The sequence below is a fragment of the Petaurus breviceps genome, unplaced genomic scaffold (genome assembly GCF_028583685.1).
Source record: "Petaurus breviceps papuanus isolate PSGF00001 unplaced genomic scaffold, PetGlider_PUasm1.0 229, whole genome shotgun sequence".
Lineage (NCBI taxonomy): Eukaryota > Metazoa > Chordata > Mammalia > Diprotodontia > Petauridae > Petaurus > Petaurus breviceps.
This window is the reverse complement of record NW_027185903.1, coordinates 33,341,661-33,349,900: the sequence shown is the minus strand read 5'-3', so window position 1 is coordinate 33,349,900 and position 8,240 is coordinate 33,341,661.

Below are 8,240 nucleotides of genomic sequence, written 5' to 3'. Positions count from 1 at the left end.
ATTTAAGTTAAGGTCTTTCCCAGCTCTCATTTTGACTGAGGCAACACCCATTCAGTGATGAAGCCTAGGTAAGAAATGAGGCAAAGAATGCCTCTTTTACCTAGTTAAAAATGTCATTCTTCTAGGGGGAAGACCCTCAGAGTTTCTGGCCAAAACAGAAACAATTGCTATTTACATTTACTCTGAGCCATCAGGGCTCAGACAGTGACCAAGTGAGGCTTGGCCTATGACTTATTGTTGGTCAATCAATGAGAGCCAAAGTAATTGAGTTTAAGACATTGTCCTTAAGAAAGAGATCTAGTCCAAAAACCTGAAGTTATCTTGTGAGGTTTCAGTGATCAAAATTTATATTCCTTTGGGCAGAACACCCACAGGTGAAGGTATGATACCCTATGTGGACAGAGGAAGGGGAGGGATGGAGAAAAGGGAAGGAGAGGTGGAGGGAGGGAAAGAGGGAAAGAAGGGAAGAAGGAAGGAAGGAGGAAGGAGGGAGCTGCATTGCCCAACTGGAACTGAAACCTAGTAATCAAGAGATATACTCACATGCTTGAAAATCCAGATAGATTAAGGGAGTTTTCAATCCTAAGTATTCTGAGTCAAAGTGAATAAAAGATGAAGAGTTCATATATTGGTGATAAAACAGTATTGCATATAATACATTTTCTCCAAGCCTGTTATGAAGTCTTGCTAGTCTTACCCTCATAAAAACATAAACAATTACCCAGGTTTTATAATAATGTAACAGAGATCAATTAATCTCTACCCATGTCAGCCTTGTGAGCATTCATCACATCTCTGTTTCCCACATTAATACAATATCAAGATTGTGGGAAAGTTGGCTTCATCTTAGGGGAGGAAATGGGATTGACATCAGAGTGCTTTCTAAAAGGTGTGATGCTGTTGACCTTTGCAGTCCTGATGAGGTCTCCTTAGCAAGTTCCACACCAACCAGAATCACTTACATTTTATCTTCTTTGTTCAGTATGGGCACCTGGGATTCATCTGAGTGAATCATCTAAAGGTGCCATGGGAATGCACATTCTGAAGATGTTAGTGAGCATCTTAATTGGCACTTTGGAAATAAACCTCAAACAGGAAGAGAGTCCAGAGAGACAGAAGTGTTCCCAGAGAGCATCAATTAGTCAGAGAGTCAAAAAGCATTTATTAAACTCCTACTATGTGCCAGGGTCTATGCTAAGTCCTGGGGCTACAAATAAAACAAAAACATTCCTGGATCTTGAGAATCTCACAGTGTAATAGAGGAGACAACGTGAAAACGATACAATCAACCAAGATACATGCAAGATAAATTGACAATAAACAACATAGAGACAGCTCTTACATGGGTTAGAAAAAGGCTTCCTGTAGAAGGTAGGATTTTTAACTCAGACTTGAAGGAATCTGGGAAACCAGGAGGCAAAGATGAGGAGGAGTGAAATAGTATAGAGTGAGAGGAGAAAAGACCCCAGAAATGACTCCTTCTGGGATACCCATAGTTAAGAGTTATGACCTGGATGAAGATAGAGAAAGGCAGAGTGAGGAGTGGTTACACAGGTAGGAGGAGAGGAGAATCACACAGTCCTGGAGACAAGAGGGCGATGACTAGTGACAAAGACTGCAGAGAGATGAAGGATGAGGATAGCAAAAAGGCCATTAGATCCGGCAGTTAAGAGGGCTCCAATAAATTTGGAGAGAGCTGTTTTGTTTGAATGATGAGGTCAGAAGTCAGACTGTACAAAGTTAATAAGAAATCAAGAGAACAGGAAATGGAGGGAACTATTGTAGAAGGTTTTGTTGAATAGTTTAATCTCAAAAGAGAGGAGAGAAATGGCACAAGAGATAGAGAAGATGGATGGATCAAGTGAGGGCTTTTGGAGGATGTAGAAGACATAACCAAATTTGTAGGCAACAAGGAAGTAACCAGTAGACAGAGAGAGATTGAACACAAGTGAGAGGGGAGATGACAGAGAGAGGCCACTTTTTCAGAAAATATTGGATGGAATGAGATTACTTGTGCATGTATAGTGCATGCTTTAGCAAGGAGAGTGACTGACTGGTTATGTCAGACAAGGGTGAAGGGGGGTGGAGATAATGGCAGAAGATATGTGGGTAATGTATGAGAGGAGAAGAGGGAACTCTTAGAAAATGACCTATTTTTTTTTTTAAAGAATTGGGGTTAAGTAACTTGCTCAAAGTTACACGGCCAGTTATTTTGTATGGGTGCCAAGTATCTGAGGCCGGAACTGATCCCAGATCTCCCAACACCAGGGCTGGTGCTCTTACTCACTGTGCCACTTGGCTGCCCCCATTTTTTTCAATAAAATGTGAGGCAAGATTCTCAGCTGAGAAGGTGGGGATAGGAGGCATCCATGGGAGGTTTGAGAAAGGAAGAACTATTGTGGTGAGTGAAATAGGGAGTTAATTAAGGAGGTATAAAGGGATTGACTTTCAGTAGTGAGGGCCCAGTTGAGGTTACATAACATAAATGTGTAGTAGATTTGTTAGCTTGGTTTTATAATTTTCTCTGTCTTCACTAATCACATGTATGCGGGAGCAAAAGCAGCAGATAGTGGAAGTGATCAGAGGCTGAGATTTGGCAGGGTAAGATTGGTGTTATGATAAAGGAATAAATTATTTAAGAGAAGAGAATAGTATGGAGTTGGATTATTTTGCCAAAGGGTCAACATGAGGAAGGGAAGAGAGTGTAGCTAGTGCAGGAGTGAAAGAACCTAGGAGTGGAAGGATGGAAGGCCATGATGTAGGTGAAGAATAAGGTTTGAGGTCTCAAGGCAGAGGGAGAGATGGAATGACAAAAGACTGTCACCAGATGAGGAAATTTCAGAGTGCATGAATATAGAAGAGGTGTATTGTGGTGATGGCAGGGTCAAAGATTTGATCATTTTTGTGAGTGACTGAAGCAGGATGGAGAAATAGATGATGTGTAATAAGTAGGTTGAGGAACTGTAAGAGGCTCAGTGACTGGGAGGATGGTAGTGCTCTTAGCTGAACTAGGAAAGTTGAGGAATTGAGGAGGAGAGAAAAACTGTGAGCCAGGCTCTGGACGCATTGAGGAAAGAAACAAATTCATTGAGGAATGTCCTGGAGATTGGTAGATAACAACTACTAGGATTTGAATGGGCTTAGTATAGATGGATTGAGTGAGTCTCAGAGGAGGAGAGGTTACTGAGTGATGGTGGTAGTGGGAGAACTTGGAAGTGGCAAGAAATATTCCAACTACCTCATCTCAACCAGTGAGTTGAATGGTCGTGTTCTTGTCATTCTTCCTGAGAGAGGGAGGAGACTCGGCCTGATTGAATGGCAAGGGCAGGAGACTTATGTGTGATGGAATAGCATTTCTCCCTTAATGGGAGCCTGGAGGGCTCGAGGCAGGAAATCCAGCATGATGGAATGCCATTTCTTTCTTTTCCAATGGAAGCTTGGAAATGAGACGAGAGACCCAGAGCAATGGAATGACATTTTCTCACTTTATCTCAAAGACAGGAGATTGGTGTATGATGGGAATAGCAAGTTTTCTGTAGCACAAGCCAGCTACCAATATAGTGGGAGATTTGCCATGGCTTTCTAATTTCTCCCCATTCTTATCTATGTTCAGCAATCTTTTGTCTAGCACCAATGCTCTTGTCATTCATAATATGTTTTTCTCTTTGTAGGATCCAGCCTAACTCTTTAATTGTATGCACCACCTCTAGGTGATTCTTAAGAAATTATTACTATATTTTGGTGAGGTTTTTTTTTTTAAATTTCAGTTAGGCTAAAAGTCCTTTCTACTTCTAGTGGATTGTGTAAGTGGGTGGCATTCCCCACTATCATTTTGTTGAATTTTTGTATCATTGTGCATTCTTCTTGTCATTTCTGTAATGTACAGGAGCTCTAAATGTGGAACAACCTGCCAGAGTCAAATCATGATTGTTTGCAAGAGGGTGTTGTGAAGTGATAGACAGTAGTGAGTATACAATGAAATTTGCACAGACCAATTGAAGTCAGAAAAGCATTGAGGCTGAAATCATAACATGTTTACATCTGTTAAAAAGAAAAAGAACATGAAAGATCTCTGTATGTAAGTTATCTTAATGGGACCTGGAATAACTTGCCAAGTCCATCTATGACCAATATTATTCTGATTTCCTCCCCAGATAATCTCTTCTGTAATTAATTGATGGTCTGGAGGTCTGTTCCACCATGTTTTGATTTCTTTGGCAAAGGCTTCTCCTTCCTCTTTTAAGTTAAAGCAGAGTAGAAGTATAATTTAGAACTCATCCATAGTTGTGGGATGGGTTCTCCTAGGTCTGTCATTCACTTGGCTTACCACTATTCTCATAACTACTTTCCAACTGGTGGCTTTTGTTTTCTTTTTCTTGGGAGTTTCTTTTTTTGCTTTTTGGAGGGCAATTGGGGTTAAATGACTTGCGCAAAGTCACACAGCTAGTAATTGTGTCAAGTGTCTGAATTCAGATTTGAACTCAGGTCCTCCTGACTCCAGGGTCAGTGCTCTATTCACTGCACCACCTAGCCACCCCTTCTTGGGAGTTTCTTAAGCATTCCATCAAATGTTTGAAAATTCTGTGATTCCTTTGGATTCAGTCCAGATTTTGACTTTGTGGTCAGTGAAGGGTGATCCTAGATTCCTCTTCAACATCACAGGCCAATTATAATAGCCAATCAATGAACTTAGTTCAATATGGGAGTCACTTTGTACTTGCAGACAGGGGTAAAGAAAACTTAGTTCCAAACACGTGTGAATGGCACACAAACTGATGTTAAACAATAGTTTTTCTTATTGAGTGTGCCAGTATAATTTTTTCTGACAGAGTGTTCTCAGTATTCAACATCTGACAATGAATCTGGATAATGCTTCAACAATGGTCTCACCTTTTGGTAAACAGGGAAGAATAGTAGGAAAGAAACAAGCATTTATTAAGCCTGTATACCAGAAACTGTGCTAATCACTTTATATTATATCTTATTTGATCCTCATAATGACAACCCTATGATGTAGGTGCTATTATTACCCCTACTTTACAGTTGAAGAAACCTGAGGCAGACAGAAGTTAAGTGACTTGCTCAGGATCACACATGTGTGCAACTGAATTTGAATTCAGGTCTTCCTAATTCCAGGTCACCTACTCTATTCTCGGTGCTACTACCACTTGAGTTGCTTCTGAAATTATAGATTTTCTAATCTCTTCTCCTAGGCTTAGTCCCATTTTGCCTTTAATCCAATATTTGGTGGGCTAAATGCCCTAATGTCGGACTCTCATATGCCCATTTCACAATGATTCTATTCCTCTTTCTATTTTCCTTTATCTCTGCCTTCCTTAGTTTGCTAATGTGATCCACTCTCTCAATCCAATTTGCCTCATATGATTTCCCTTCAATATGAGCTTAGACATGTCTAGCTTTAATTTACACATTCGAATTAGTGATATCTTCCCACAGGTCCTTGCCTCAGACCTCATTGTTATTCTCCATCAAATTGTCACATCTCCATTTAGCTGATGATATGGCTAATTCATTAGTGACAGCCGAAGATTCAATATAAATCACATTATTGAGTCTTTCCCTAGTGGTCCCAGTGACAGTCAACTACATTACCCTTAGTTCAGCATACTAAACTGACTTTCCATCCCCTTCTTCAACATTTGGTCTCCAGTGAATGGGCTGTGGGTGGCCACTCACCAGTTTATGTCCTGTAGAGTGAGAATGACATTCCTATTAGTAAACCATGTGCATGACATTGCTTTTGTCTGTCACCTCTTACCAGGTCGGGAATCCACCTAGCAGTGGATTTGCCTACCCTGGTGATGTGCTTTACTGGGACCTTAACTGACATGTCAAGAGTATGGGTTACTATTACTCTTTATTTTATCAGTCATAAGCCTTTTCCACTTAAGTACTTAATGCATGGTGACTCTTCTGACATATTTATCAGGGGGTGATTTTGACCTATGCTACTATAGGGATTGGGGGCCTGGAGTAAGAAAGATGTGAGTTCAAATCTAACCTCAGATGCATAATTAACTGTGTGACCCTGGGCAAGTTACTTAACCCCTATTTGCCTCAGTTCTTTATCTGTAAAATGGGAACACACCAGAGAAGGAAATGGTAAATGACTCCTGCATCTTTGCCAAGAAAATGTAGAATCAGACTCAACTAAAAGACTGGCCAACAACTATAGGGATTTGTGTTTCTAGTGTTGGTGACTCAGCTTCAATTAAGGGCTTGGTCTTAGTAATGGTGTGATATATGGATAGTGCCTTCTTATTCATAATTATATATATATATATACATATAATCTGTGGACTGATTATCCTTTAAGTTTCAAATCCCATTGGCATTTAAAAGGTAATGACACTCTTTTAGGATGAGTCTTTGTCAATAATGTGATTGGAAAATGAATTGCTCTGCTTAAAAAATGAAAAAAAAACTCCACTCCTTGACATCAGTCCTTTCATGAAAAGTCTTTCTTTTTCAAGTATTTTTGAAGATTTTGGAGCATCAATAGATCTGGATGACTGTGTCAGAAACTCAGTCTTTTGTTTTGGGTGGGTTCTGATTGGCCAAGGCCTAGCTTGTGTATAGTATATATGTTTTCTTTTTCACATTCATGATAGATTATGATTATGTTTTTTGTTTCTTATGGTTTTGTTGTAGTTTCACTTTGTTCATTTGATATTTTGTTGATTTGGTTTTCTGATCTTTTTTTTTATCAGATTGGCTAAAACTTGTCAATTTTATTAGTCATCAAAGAACTATCAGAAAGAATATGAAACAGCTATTTGAACAGAAAGTACAAAGTTAAAAAAAGGATACATGGTACAGTATGCATAAAAATATAATACAGATCAGTTATTCTATTCAGAAAGCAATGACTACTTTAATAGTAATCATAACATATATTATAGGATGATTAGATCCAAATTAAATAATTTAAGTTAATATTATTATTGGAATATATTGGCAGACTGATAGGACAGCCTCATCATTGCATGCAATAGTGTTGCAATACTGCTAAGTAGTCATTTTACATTTCATCTTTGCTTTGCCCATTTGCGGACAAAGGCCACCAAGGGATTTGTGAACTTTATGAGGGAAATGATGGGGGTGTCCACATGACATCATGGTAGATGACTGTCTTCCATATCTCACTAGAATCATATCTTGATATGTAGAGAGTCTCACCCAAGAGTTCAAAACTGAAAACCATCTTCTTTTAATAGGTCCCCTGAGTCATCAGGTTGTTGGTATTAGCAGTTAATTAAGGGACTCAGTGATATGTGGACAAAAGCCAGAGTACTCTAAACTTTTCCCTGGTCCCCAAGAATATTGACTGAGCAGATTGGGGCTAGGTGGGAGGGAAAGTGAAGGGGACTTGCTACATACACATGTTCCCTTAAACACCCTGACTTTCTTGTTCATCAACCTCCAAACTCCCATGATCTCCATCTTCACTTCTCCTTAGTTGAATACAAGAATGATTATATCCTTGATTATACGCATGATCCATAGCTGTACTACCTCCATAATCCATTAGTCTGAACATCCTCTCTCCAATCAAGATTCAATAACCTTTAATTTCTCCCTGTTATCATTTTTTTGGGTAAAATTTTTGTTTTAAACTTTAAAACAAAATAAGAAAAAAACAAATATTAAAACTGAAATATAAAGTAAGAAAAGAAACAAAAACAATGCGATGTGCACAGCAGAACATAAGAAAGAATTCAAAATAAAAAGCAATATATTTCCATTTCAAGAAAGCCTATATAAATAAAGACTGCACATTGTGTTCAGAGCTGTCCAACTTTACTTCCTTGCAGGTTTGTTCTTGGCTGTGCACTTTTTACCTTGTCCTCCCCCCCACCCCCCTTCCTCTGATCTTCCCCCAAGAAGGCTACAATTAGGCATGGATATAGTGGACTCATTCAACCATACCCTCTTCATTTTCTCTCCTTGAATCTTTTGCCCATTGGTCTTATTGACAATAACTTCATGCCAAACTCCAACTCTGACTTATCCTTCTCTCTACTTTTCTTTTCTGTTTTTATTCATGTGCTGTTGAAAAGTTGTGGGGAAAGGGGGAATCATGCAGACATGTATGAATGAGTTTACTATAAATTTATATTTACTATAAATTTATATTACTATAAATTTATATTATATATATACTATATATATAGTCTCTAATAGCTTCAGGAAAAGACTTTTATTTTTGTCCAACTGAC